Source organism: Ursus arctos, unplaced genomic scaffold, assembly GCF_023065955.2.
Source record: "Ursus arctos isolate Adak ecotype North America unplaced genomic scaffold, UrsArc2.0 scaffold_2, whole genome shotgun sequence".
Lineage (NCBI taxonomy): Eukaryota > Metazoa > Chordata > Mammalia > Carnivora > Ursidae > Ursus > Ursus arctos.
This window is the reverse complement of record NW_026622874.1, coordinates 41,852,290-41,864,970: the sequence shown is the minus strand read 5'-3', so window position 1 is coordinate 41,864,970 and position 12,681 is coordinate 41,852,290. Positions and strand designations below refer to the sequence as shown.

Sequence of the window (12,681 nt, the reverse complement as noted above, 5' to 3'; positions counted from 1 at the left end):
TGGCAGGATGGATGAAATCCTTGTAACCATAAAAATAATTATGAATCGTGAACTGTGTTGGGAAGGAAGTAAAGTAGGGGCTGAGGGAAAATAACAGAGATGGGGTAGTGGGGTACAGAGCCTTTAGCTGGGCTGGTCTTAAGTGGGTCACTTTGAGGAAATAATATTTAAGCAGAACCTGAAAGATGAGGCAAAGGCAACCACCAAAAGTCTCCAGTGCAAGTGTTCCAGGAGAGAAAACAACCAAAAGACCTCACGGAAAAAAATGCATTTGAGATGCTCGACAAAATATGAACAAGCCAGGGAGGCTTTGGTGCAATGAGTAGGTGGTAGAGGTGACAAGATGGTATCTGAGAGAATGGCAAGAGCCAGATAGGGGGTTCCCAGGGCAAGGTAAGGAGTTTGGGATGCCTTACAAGTTAAAGGGAAAATCACCAAAGAACTTTAAACACAGGAGGGCATGGCCAATTTTGCAAAATCTCCTGGGTAGCCCTGTGGGGGGTACAGGCTTGGAGACTAGTTAGCAGGCTGTTTCCTTGTCAAGGTGGCAAATGATAACAATAAGAACGAAGATTTTGGAGATGGCAGTAGAGAGATGGACAAATGGAGTAGCGGGTGGTGATACCATTTCCTTCAGCCAAGAGATGCCTTTTAAAGTTCATGGAAAAAGCACCAGAATCTTAAGAATCACCTGAAGTAAGAAGGGTGATCAGCATGAGAACTACAGTAAACATGCATGCACAGTACATATTGTGAGAAGGTGGGAGGAAGATGATGTCAAAAAGAGCTATCCTGTCTTTCCTATCTGGTTGTTAAAAGCAATTAACTAAATTTGGGAAATCAAGAATTATCTTGAAATATAACCCAGAGGAAACACATTTGCCTCAGGCTCACTACTGGGCTGAACCTGTGTGTGTGTGTGTGTGTGTTGACTAATGTTTTCTGGATGGACTACTCTTTTCGTAGATGTGTTACTTTTGCCAAAATAATTTAGGGGCACCTGGGTGGCGCAGGGGTTATGAGACTTAGTCTTGGTTTGGGCTCAGGTCATGATCTCGGGGTCCTGAGATCAAGCCTCTGTAGGGTTTGGAGCTTAGTGCAGAGTCAGCTTAAAACTCTCTCTTCCTCTTCCCTGGTCCCCCCGCCTCCCCCCATCTCTCCCTTCCCCACCCCATGCCAGGGTGCTGTGCTCTCTCTCTCAAATAAATCCTTTAAAAAATAATAATAATTTAAATTGAGTAATTGATTAAAAAAACTTTATTACTCTTCCCTTGCATTAACTTAATAGGATAGGAGCTAATTCTATCAAAATGTTAATACGCTAATGAAAAATAGTTCTGTACTCACAATATGGCATCTACTTTTGAAATTTATTTAAGTAATCTGAATGCTATAAAGTGGATCTGAATTTCTAAACTGAAAAACACACATATTAGCCTGTAATTAAGCATAAAATTTTCATATGAGAACATGAACACTAAATTTAAAAACTAACAACTGCAAAAAAATCTGGCTTTTGGGGGGCGGAAATGCGGGGATCTAGGAGTTGTGTTGTTATATGACAGGCCATTGGCACCATCTAGTGGAGAGAAAGTATGTTTACTTAAATTCTAAAAATCAAAACTATTCTGTAGAATTATTAAAAGTTTCCTAACATAAATGTGCTAAAAATTTGCTAAAACTTCAAAGAAAAATAACTGTGTATGAAAACCCACACAGGTATTATTTACTACACAAAAATATAGCTTCTATGAAATGTAAAACGTTTTCATAATGAATATGTTCCATGATGGAATCCAGCTCAGTTACTTGCCCCTTGCCTTTTAAAAAGAAATTCTAGGGGCGCCTGGGTGGCACAGCGGTTGAGCGTCTGCCTTCAGCTCAGGGCGTGATCCCATCGTTATGGGATCGAGCCCCACATCAGGCTCCTCCGCTGTGAGCCTGCTTCTTCCTCTCCCACTCCCCCCTGCTTGTGTTCCCTCTCTCGCTGGCTGTCTCTATCTGTGTTAAATAAATAAATAAAATCTTTAAAAAATAAATAAAAATAAAAAGAAATTCTAAAATGGAATGTTAAACCATTGTCATAAAACCAAGTAAAGAAAGGAGTTTAGCAATAAGAGTAAAACTGATAAATATGTATGGTGATAAGTATCTGAATTTGCCATTTTAATTTTTTAAATTTAAATTCAATGAGCCAACATGTAGTACATCATTAGTTTCAGATGTAGTGCTCAGTGATTCATTAGTTGCGTATAACAGCCAGCGCTCATCACGTCACGTGCCCTCCGTAATGCCCATCACCCAGTTACCCCATTCCCCCATCCACCTCCCCTTCTGTAACTATTTGTTTCTCAGAGTCCAGAGTCTCTCATGGTTTGTCTCCCTCTCTGATTCTTTCCCATTCAGTTTCCCTCCCTTCTCGTATGGTCTGTGCTATTCCTCATATTCCACATATGAATGAAACCTTATGATAATTGTCTTTCTCTGATTGACTTATTTCACTCAGCATAATACCCTCCAGATTCATCCATGTCTGTGTAAATGATAGGTATCCATTCATTTGTTGAAGGACATCTCGGCTCCTTTCACAGTTTGACCATTGTGGACATTGCTGCTATGAACGTTGGGATGCCAGTGCCCCTTCATTTCACTACATCTGTAATTTGGAGGTAAATACCCAGTAGTGCAATTGCCGGGTTGTAGGGTAGCTCTATTTTTAACTTTTTGAGGAGCCTTCATACTGTTTTCCACAGTAGCTGCGCCAGTTTGTATTCCCACCAACAGTGTAAGAGGGTTCCCCTTTCTCCACATCCTCACCAACATTTATTGTTTCCTGTCTTGTTAATTTTAGCCATTTTAACTGGTGTAAAGTAGCATCTCATTGTGGTTTTGACTTGTATTTCCCTGATGACAAGTGATGTGGAACATTTTTTTCATGTGTCTGTTAGCCATTTGTATGTCTTCTGCCCATTTCTTGATTGAATTGTTTTTTGGGTGTTGAGTTTGATAAGTTCTTTATGGATCTTGGTTATCAGCCCTTTATTTGCTATGTCATTTGCAAGTATCTTCTCCCATTCCGTAGGTTGCCTTTTAGTTTTGTTGACTGTTTCCTTTGCTGTGCAGAAGCTTTTTATCTTGATGAAGTCCCAATAGTTATTTTTTCTTTTGTTTCCCTTGCCTCCAGAGATGTGACTAGTAAGAAGTTGCTAGGTTAAAGAGGTTGAAGAGGTTGCTGCCTGGGTTCTCCACTAGGATTTTGGGGGTTTCTTATCTCACACTTAGGTCTTTCATCCATTTTGAATTTATTTTTGTGTGTGGTGTAAGAAAGTGGTCCGGTTTTATTCTTCTGCATGTGGCTGTCCAGATTTCCCAACACCATTTGTTGAAGAGACTGTCTTGTTTTCTATTGGATGTTCTTTTCTGCTTTGTCGAAGATTAGCTGACCGTATAGTTGTGGGTCCATCTCTGGGTTTTCTGTTTTGTTCCATTGATTGATCTATGTCTCTGTTTTTGTACCAGTACTAAACTGTAAGGATGACTACAGCTTTGTAATATAGCTTGACGTCCGGAATCATGATGTCTCCAGCTTTGCTTTGCTTTTTCAACATTTCTTTGACTTTTTGGGGTCTTTTGTGGTTCATACAAATCTTAGGATAGGTTGTTCTAGCTCTGTGAAAAATGCTTGTGGCATTTTGATAGGGATTGCATTAAATGTGTAGATTGCTTTGGGTAGTATAGACATCTTAACAATTTCTTTTCCCAATCCATGAGCATGGAATGTTTTTCCATTTTTTGGGGTCATCTTCAGGCTCTTTCATCAGCGTTCTATAGTTTTCAGAGTATAGATCTTTTACCTCTTTGGTTAGGTTTATTCTTAGGTATCAGATGGGTTTGGTGCAATTATAAATGGGATCGATTCTTTGATTTCTCTTTCTGCTACTTCATGATTGGTGTATTGAAATCCAAGAGATTTCTGTATGTTGATTATGTATCCTGCAATTTTGCTGAATCGTGTATCATTTCTACCAATTTTTTAGTGGAGTCTGAAGGGTTTTCTACATAGAGTATCATATCATCTGCAAATAGTGAAAGTTTGACTTCCTCCTTCCCAATTTGAATGCATTTTATTTCTTTTTGTTGTCTGATTGCTGAGGCTAGGACTTCTAGTACTATGTTGAATAACAATGGTGAAAGTAGACATCCCTGTCTTGTTCCTGATGGTAGAGGAAAAACTCTCAGTTTTTCCCCATTGAGAATTATATTACCTGGGGTTTTTCATATACAGCATTTATGATGTTGAGATACATTCCCTCTATCCCTACTTTGTTGAGGGTTTTTATCAAGAATGGATACTGTACTTTGTCAAATGCTTATTCTTAGACAAAATGCCAAGACCAAGGAATTCATCCCAAAAGAAAGAACAAGAAAAGGTCACAGGGGAGGGAAATGGTGGCAACCCTCTCCCTTGTTCCTGGAAAGGGGAGTTTATGCCCACTGCTGTCTGGGAAGCCCTCGCAAAAGAGGGGAAAATCTCCCCACATGTGTTCCAGGTGTCCCTCAAATCCCTGCCTTCACCCGGACTGTGTCTGGACCATCTGCTTGCCCAGCAGCACAGTGTACCTGTGTTCCATCCCAGGCAGGCCAGCTGAGTTTCAAAACTCAAAACTTTAGGAACCTGGCATGGTGCAGACCCATGCTGGTCCTCTGCAGGAGGGCTAGCCATGCTGGGACTGACACAGGTTTGTGCAAGGGCATGGAGTTTGGAGCAAAGTGCACCAAAGAACCAGTGTTTGGCTTAGCTGCCCTCGGCAGATGTCTCTGGAAATGGTGCCTGTCAGCTCTTTCCCCTCCCCACCACAGAGGCAATGCCATCTCTCCCAGATGTGCTTCAAGAAGAGGCAACTGTCTCTCCCAGTACGTCCCAGGAGGTCCTCAAATTGCATCTTCTGCCCCCCGGCTATCTGCCCTCCTCCACAGGAATACTGCAGCGCCTTCAGGGCTCCACACTGTCCATGCTGCAGAATTCTGAAACTCTAGTCTTTGAGCCCACTGGCTTAAAAACTCACGAAAATTAGCCCCTCTCATTTTCCCAGTCAATGTCTTTGGGGAAGTGTTTTCCTTGTGCAATCCTCTGTGCACTCCTCTCTCTCTCATTCCCTCTGTCTTTCTCTTGCCTCTCTCCAGGACCAGGGCTCCCCTCCACAGCACCCGTGATCCATTTCTCCCCTAAATCACGTCTTCGCACCTCCTACCTTCCATGACGGGGCCCCTTCTCTCTCTCTAGTTATGCAGTTTGTTCTGTCAGTCCTCAGATCGATTTTGTGGCTGTTCAGAATGATTTGATATTTATCTAGCTATGTTTAAGGGATGAGGCAAGCCTAGGGTCTCCTACCACCCTGCCATCTTAGCTCCTCCTGCAGTCATTCTAATATCAACGGTATTTATACCTAAATTAAGCAGCAGGCAGTATTAAAAATATTAGCAGTTATAATTAGTAGGCATGAGCTTCATATTAACATCCTGTGATCTCTTTATAGGTCATTTAGTTAATTTTTTTGCAAAATAATCATACTGTATATGCAGATTCTGTTACTTTAATACATCTATTGTGAGATACATGTAAGAATGAATAAAATATGAATGGACTGTATTACAAATATAATAAATCACTCATGTCAACAAGTAAAACATTCACAGCATCCCAGAAAATTCCAGTGGGTTTCTACTATGTCAATACCCCTACCTTTCCTCTAGAAGAAAATGTTAACATAAGAAATATGTTAAATATTTCTGGTAATTAGATTTTTGCTCTTCTTTAATAGCTTCACAGGCTATGTACACATCCCTAATTATATGTTCATTCTTGAGTTTTATATAGCTGAAATCATCCTATAATATCAATGTACCTATGTGTCTTTTTACTTCATGTGATTATTATTTTATCTTTTCATGTCATTTTGTAGCATTGGTGTACTATTCCCTTGCACAATTATACCATAAATTTTTATCCAGTCAACTATTGATGGATATTATAAAGTTGTTTCCATTTTTGGCTCTTAAAAAATCATATGCTATAAATACTACCACACATGAAATCTGGTTCATATGTGTGTTAGTTTCCCAGTGACATAGTCCTAGGAGTAAAACTGCTAAGTCATAAGCAATGCTTATTTTCAACTTCACTACAAGTTGCTAAACTCTTTCCTATTGTGGTGGTTCCCATTTTCCTTTGTACCCGCAGTTCCTAATGTTCCACATTATTTCCAAATAGTGGGATTTTTAGACTTTATAAATGTTTGCTGATGTCATGTTATTTTATTCATGGTTTATTATGGTTTTCACTTTCATTTTCAGTTTGAGTAATTTTTTTTTAAATTTTTTGTTATGTTATGTTAGTCACCATACAGTACATCATTAGTTTTGATGCAGTGTTCCGTGATTCATTGTTTGCGTATAACACCCAGTGCTCCGTGCAATACGTACCCTCCTTCATACCCATCACTGCCCTAGCCCAATCCTCCACCCCCCTCCTCTCTGAAGCCCTCAGTTTGTTTCCCAGAGTCCATAGCCTCTCGTGGTTCATTCCCCCTTCTGTTTACCCCCCCCCTTCATTCTTCTCTTCCTTCTTCTACTGATCTCCCTATTTCTTATGTTCCATAAATGAGTGAAACCATATGATAATTGTCTTTCTCTGACTTATTTCACTTAGCATAATCTCCTCTAGTCCCGTCCATGTTGCTGCAAATGTTGGGTAATCATTCTTTCTGATGGCTGAGTAATATTCCATTGTATGTATGGACCACATCTTCTTTATCCATTCGTCTGTTGAAGGGCATCTCATCTTCTGCCCATTTTTTGATTTAATTATTTGTTTCTTGTGTACTGAGTTTGAGAAGTTCTTTATAGATCTTGGATACCAGCCTTTTATTTGTAGTTTCATTTGCAAATATCTTCTCCCATTCTGTGGGTTGCCTCTTTGTTTTGATGACTGTTTCCTTTGATGAAGTCCCACGAGTTCATTTTTTTGTTTGTTTGTTTCTCTTGCCTTTGGAGATGTGTCATGAAAGAAGTTGCCATGGCTGATGTCAAAGAGGTCACAGCCCATGTTCTCCTCTATGATTTTAATGGATTCCTGTTTCACATCGAGGTCTTTCATCCATTTGGAGTTTATCTTTGTGTATGGTGTGAGAGAGTGGTCAAGTTTCATTCTTTTGCATATACCTGTCCAGTTTTCCCAGCACCATTTATTGAAGAGACTGTCTTTTTTCCACTGGATATCTGTTCCTGTTTTCTCAAAGATTAGTTGACCATAGAGCCCAGGGTCCATTTCTGGAGTCTCTATTCTGATCCATTGGTTTATGTGTCTGTTTTTGTGCCAGTACCATGCTGTCTTGGTGATCACAGCTTTGTAGTATAGCTTGAAATCAGGCAACATGATGTCCCCAGCTTTGTTTTTCCTTTTCAACATTTGCTTGGTGATTCGGGGTCTTTCCTGGTTCCACACAAATTTTAGGCTTGCTTGTTCCAGCTCTTTGAAAAATGTCATTGAAAGTGTAGGTTGCTCTGGGTACCATAGACATTTTAACTATGTTTATTCTTCTGATCCATGAGCATGGAATGTTTTTCCATCTTTTTGTGTCTTCGTCAATGTCTTTCCTCAGTGTTCTGTAGTTTCTAGAATATAGATCCTTTACGTCTCTGGTTAAGTTAATTCCGAGATATCGTATGATTTTTGGTGCTATTGTAAATGGAATCGATTCCCAAATTTCTCTTTCTTCAGTCTCATTGTTCATGTATAGAAATGCAACTGATTTCTGAGCATTGGTTTTGTATCCTGCCACATTACTGAATTGTTCAATGAGTTCTAGTAATTTGGAGGTGGAGTCTTTTGGGTTTTCCATATTATGTCATCTGCGAAGAGAGTTTGACTTCTTCTTTGCCAATTTGAATACCTTTTATTCCTTTATGTTGTCTGATTGCTGTTGCAAGGACTTCTAGTACTATGTTGAATAATAATGGCAAGAGTGGGCATCCTTGTTGTGTTCCTGATCTTAAGGGAAAGGCTGCCAGCTTTTCCCCATTGAGAATGATATTTGCTGAAGGCTTTTCATAGATGGTTTTTATGAAATTGAGGGATGTACCCTCTATCCCTATACTCTGAAAGGTTTTAATCAGGAAAGAATGCTGTATTTTGTCAAATGCTTTTTCTGCATTGAATGAAAGGATCATATGGTTCTTGTCTCTTCTCTTATTGATGTGATCTATCACATTGATCCATTTACAAATGTTGAACCACCCTTGCATCCCAGGGATGAATCCACTTGGTCGTGTTGGGTAATCCTTTTAATATACTGTTGGATCCTATTAGCGAGGATCTTGCTGAGAATTTTGGCGTCCATATTCATCAGGGATATCAGTCTGTAATTCTCCTTTTTGATAGGGTCTTTGCCTGGTTTGGGGATCAAGGTAATGCCTCATAGAATGAGTTTGGTAGTTTTCCTTCTGTTTCTATTTTTTGAAACAGCTTCAGGAAAATAGGTATTATTTCTTCTTTGAATGTTTGGTAGAATTCCCCGGGGAATCTGTCAGGCCCTGGACTCTTGTTTTGGGGAAGGTTTTGATCACTGTTTCAATCTCTTCTTAATTAATTGGTCTGTTTAAATAATCAATTTCTTCCTGTTTCAGACTTGGTAGTTTTTAGGTTTCCAGGAAGGCATCCATTTCTTCCAGGTTGTTTAATTTATTGGCATATAGTTATTGATAATAGTTTCCAGTGATTGTTTCTATTTCCTTGGTGTTGGTCATGATCTCTCCCCTTTCATTCATAATTTTATTAATTTGGGTCCTTTCTCTATTCTTTTGAATAAGTCTGGCCAGTGGCTTATCGATCCTATTTATTCTTTCAAAGAACCAGCTTCTAGTTTTGTTGATCTGCTCTACTGTGCTTCTGGTTTCTAATTCATTGATCTCTGCCCTAATCTTGATCAACGGCCTTCTCGTGTGTGGGTTAAGCCTGTTCTTCTGTTCCAGCTCCAGCTTCTTAAGGTGAGAATATAAAGACTGTGTTTTAGACTTTTCTATTCCTTTGAGTGAGGCTCGGATGGCTATGTATTTTCCCCTTAGGACCACCTTTGCAGTGTCCCATAGGTTTTGGACCGATGTGTTTTCATTATCATTGGTTTCCATAAATTGCTTAAGTTCTTTAATTCTCTGGTTTACCTAATCATTCTTAAGCAGGATGGTTCTTAGTTTCCAAGTGTTTGAGTTTCTTCCAAATTTTTCCTTGTGATTGAGTTCCAGTTTCAAAGCATTGTGGTCTGAGAATATGCAAAGCATTATGGTCTGAGGATTTCAGTCTTTTGGTGTCGTTTGAGACCTGTTTTGTGACCCAGTATATGATCTATTCTGGAGAAAGTTCCATGTGCATTCGAAAAGAATGAGTATTCTGTTGTTCTAGGGTGTAGTGTTCTGTATATACCTATGAGGTCCACCTGGTCCAGTATATCATTCAAAGCTCTTGTTTCTTTGTTGATTTTCTGCTTAGATGATCTGTCTATTGCTGAGAATGGAGTGTTGAGGTCCCCTACTATTAACGTATTATTATCTATATGTCTTTTTATTCTGGTTAAGAGTTGGCTTGTGTATCTAGCTGCTCCCCTGTTGGGGGCATAGATATTTGTAATTGTTATATCCTCTTGCTGGATACTCCCTTTAAGAATTACATGGTGTCCTTCTCTATCTCTAACTACAGTCTAACTACAGTCTTTAGCTTAAAATCGAATCTGTTTGATATGAGAATTGCTACCCCAGCTTTCTTTTGAGGTCTGTTGTCATGAAAAATGGTTCTCCATCCCTTCACTTTCAGTCTGGATGTATCTTTAGCTTCAAAATGAGTCTCTTGTAGACAGCATATGGATGGGTCATGTCTTTTTATCCAATCTGCAACCCGGTGGCATTTTATGGGGGCATTTAGGCCACTCACATTGAGAGTGATTATTGAGAGATACTATTTTAATGATGTCATGCTGCCTGTGAAGTCTTTGTTTCTATAGATTATAAATTTCTGTTCTGTATCACTCTTGGGGTCTTTTTACTTTTATAGAACCCCCCTTAATATTTCTTGTAGGGCTGGCTTGGTGGTCACATATTCTTTCAGTTTCTGCCGGTCTTGGAAGGTCCTTGTCTCTCCATCAATTCTGAATGATAGCCTTTCTGGATAAAGGATCCTTGGCTGCATGTTCTTCTCACTTAGTGCTCTGAATATGTCTTGCTAGCTTTTTCTGGCTTGCCAGGTCTCTGTAGACAGGTCTGACCTTATTCTGATGTTCCTCCCTCTATAGGTGAGGATTCTCTTCCCCCTGGCCGCTTTCAAGATTTTATCCTTGGATCTAATATTTGCGAATTGTACTATTGCGTGACGTCGTGCTGGTCTATTCTCATTGATCTTGGGAGGGGTCCTCTCTGCCTCTTGGACACGAATGCTTGTTTCCTTTGCCAGATTAGGGAAGTTCTCAGCTACAATTTGTTCAAATATCTCTTATAGACCTCTCTCTTTCTCCACCCTCTCGGGGATGCCGATGATTCTGACATTGGAATGTTTCATCGAGTCAGTAATCTCCTGTATTCTACATTCTTGAAATTGGACTTTTTTAAAGCCAAGTTCCCACTTTTTCCTTCTTTTCTATCATCCCATCTTCCAACTCACTAATTCGTTCTTCTGCCTCACTTACCCTGGCCATCAGAGCATCCACTTTAGACTGCATTTGATTCATAGCATTCTTAATTTCTGCCAGATTCACTCGCATTTCCACCCTTAGAGATTCTATATTCTCATTAATATTTTTGTTAATATTTTTTTCAAGCCTACACATCATCTTGATCATTGTTACTCTGAACTCCATTTCTGACAATTTGGTCATATCCATATCCATCAGTTCTGTGGCAGAGGCCACAGTCTCTGTTTCTTTCCTTTGTTGGGGGTTCCTCCTCCTGTCATTCTGATGAGGAGAGGTTGCAGGGATGCACAGAGCCCAAATTATTGACCAGGACCCAGGCAATGTGCACTTGTTTTATAGGGACCTTAGGGATGTGGGCTTCTTGATTTTTCAGCCTGTCTTCTGGGGGAGGGTTCTGCCGCACTGATACTCAGGCAACCCTGTTTGGGTAGAGTTGCCCTGTCCCCTGCGAGGGGGGATGGGGATGGGCACAACGCAAACCAGTATTTCTGGGCTTTTGTTCTCTGGTGGCTTTCCCTGGTGGCTTTCTGTGACTCTTCTGAGAGTTAGAACAGCAATGGCCGTATCCTAGCCTCTGTCTCAGAACAGAGAGATCACAGTCCACTCTCCACTGAGCTCTCCTGGCCACTTTAACTCTGTTTCTATTGGTGCTGCTAACAACCCCACAGCATCTTGGGTTGTGCGCCCCACAGCCACTCCCCCAGTCCTCGCTTCCAGGGCCCACATATCTCTGCCCTTTGTGCTTCTAACACCGTCAGCCTCCCCTGGTTCCCATGCACACTTCCAAGCTCCCAGTTGCAGTGTGGTTCACACGCACTCCTGAGCTCCCTGTTTCAGTCTGGTTCGGGCGTGCTCCGGAGCTCCAGTTTTCAGTCTGGTTCGAGTGTGTGCTCCAGAGCTCTGGTTTTCAGTCTGCTTTCTCAGAGGCTACCAGTCCACGAGTCCAGCCCGCTCCCCCGTGCAGGTGGCTACCGCTTCCCAGCGCCCAAACGCGGCGGCTCCCTCCCTCTTCCGTTTATCTTCCGATATATGTGCGCAGATTCACAGCTCCCTGCTTTGTACCTCAGTACTCAGCGCTGGAGATGTTTGTTTGTAGAGATCCAGATGTATCTTCCTGCGTCTCAGGCTGATTCCGTGGGTGTTCAGGATGGTCTGGCAGCTATCCACCTCGATTCAGGGGATCAGCTGAAAAAGGGGTCCCCTACTCCTCTGCCATCTTTCCTCCTCCTCCTATTTTCTGTTTTGCTCCAGTCAGTGTTTATATTTTAGTTGGAGTGGTAAATCCATTTTCATTTATTGTAATTACTGACACAGTTAAGCTCAAGTCTAACATATTGCTATTTACTTTTTGTGTCATCTCTTCTTTGTTCTTCTATTCCTCCTTTCCTTTAAATATTAAATATTCTTTACTATCTACTATATCATTTCTATTAGTTATATATCTTCCAATATTAATGTTTTAGAAATAAGCATACTCAAATTATTACAGTCTACCCTTAATCAATACTTTCACTATATTCTAAACTATTAAACATTAAAACAGTTTAATCTCATTTGTTATCTCTTGACATTTTTGTTATTTTTATGTATTATACTCCTGAATTTTTTGCAAGCACTATAAGGCATTGTTATTGATTTTTTAAATAATATTTTTTATTATGTTAGTCACCATACAGTACATCCCTAGTTTTTGATGTAAAGTTCCATGATTCATTACTTGCGTATAACACCCAGTGCATCATGCAATACATGCCCTCCTTACTACCCATCACCAGCCTATCCATTCTCCCACTCCCCTCCCCTTTGAAGCCCTCAGTTTGTTTCCCAGAGTCCATAGTTTCTCATGGTTTATTCCCCCTTCTCTTTACCCCCCCTTTCTTCTTCCCTTTCTTCTCCTACCGATCTTCCTACTTCTTATGTTCCATAAATGAGTGAAACCATATGA

The 12,681-nt window shown here is 40.4% G+C and overlaps 1 protein-coding gene across 5 annotated transcripts in view; it reads left to right on the top strand.

Moving 5' to 3' along the window:
* Nucleotides 1–12,681, top strand: part of CFH (complement factor H) — a 135,018-nt gene that overhangs the window by 69,934 nt on the left and 52,403 nt on the right. The window contains exon 1 of one of the 5 annotated variants that reach the window (XM_057315419.1): nt 2,584–2,669. The exons of 3 other annotated variants lie outside the window; for them this stretch is intronic. The gene's annotated coding sequence lies outside the window, so the exon portion shown is untranslated. Of the gene's footprint in view, nt 1–2,583; nt 2,670–12,681 lie in introns of those variants that run through there. One more of the 5 variants, XM_057315418.1, reaches the window with a different exon arrangement.